At 58.2% G+C, this 1,037-nt stretch overlaps 1 protein-coding gene across 1 annotated transcript in view; it reads right to left on the bottom strand.

The window, feature by feature from the left end:
• LOC113204014 (beta-1-syntrophin) overlaps window positions 1-1,037 on the bottom strand; it is a 33,097-nt gene that overhangs the window by 13,295 nt on the left and 18,765 nt on the right. The window lies entirely within an intron of this gene.

The raw sequence follows: 1,037 nt of genomic DNA, 5'->3' as shown, positions 1-1,037 counted from the left end.
CCCCTCCCGCCCCTCTCTATTCCTGTCTCTTTCTCTGCCTTCCTCACCTTAACCCCCACCCCCACCGCCGCCGCGTGGTGCTGTACCGCCGCTCGCTCTCTCCTCCCCGGAGCTCGTCGTCGCGCGCTCGTTTCATATCCCCTCTTTTCCTTTTCTCTTCCTCTCTCGGGGCTTTATTTTCCACGTCGAAATTGAAAGAAAATCCGTGTGTGTGGCGTGCGCAGAGAGCACGTGGCGTATGGCAGCGCAGCAGCGGCCCGGCTGTGCGGACGCAGGCAGGCTCACCCGGGCTCTCCTAAGGGGGCATTTTCCGAACACAGACTCTCTCTCTATGCTGCCAATTCCACACACACCACAACGCCGCGCCACCCCACCGCAGCCCGCCCCACCTGTCCCCTGTCCAGGACAGGCCACGCAGCCAGGCCGCAGGCTGCTTGGCTGGGCTGCCTGACAAGTGACCTTTCAGATTTACCAGCGACAACAGAGACACACGCCTGGCACAGAGCGGACGCTACGAACCACCGGCGCAACCGTTATCGAAATTAATAAAAATAATAAAAATAAAAAGGACCAGCCAGCACAGCAGTGCAGCAGGGTATGCCGCCGAAACACAGAGTGATGGTCATTCAGACGAAAACTCATAACAACACGAAAATACAACAACAAGCAAAGGCACTGCGAGCAATAGAGGTGCATTATTGACATTATTTATCTTTATTTCTCCCGCAACAATTTTTTAGGTGGGGGGAGGGGTATAGAAGGGTGAAATTCGCTTACGTATTGGCGGGCCGCCGGGACAAGCAATAATGTGTGTGTCCCCCGTAGGCGGGGCGGGGCGGGGGGTCGGTCCTAGGTGGCTTTCCCCGGGGGAGTTCGGCGGCCGGGGCACGTCCCCCGTCACGCGCAGGGGAGGCCTGCCACCCCCACCCTCGCCACAGCGGGATGACCCCGTCCGGTGGACATCAACTTTTCATATTTTTATCCCACACCGCTCGTGCCATTCTTTGGGAGGTATCGGAGCCAGTGCAGCTGTTGTC

This window comes from Frankliniella occidentalis, unplaced genomic scaffold, assembly GCF_000697945.3.
Source record: "Frankliniella occidentalis isolate FOCC.00 unplaced genomic scaffold, Focc_3.1 Scaffold118, whole genome shotgun sequence".
In the NCBI taxonomy this organism is placed as follows: domain Eukaryota; kingdom Metazoa; phylum Arthropoda; class Insecta; order Thysanoptera; family Thripidae; genus Frankliniella; species Frankliniella occidentalis.
The sequence above is the reverse complement of the archived record's forward strand: the minus strand, read 5'-3'. Positions and strand labels throughout refer to the sequence as shown.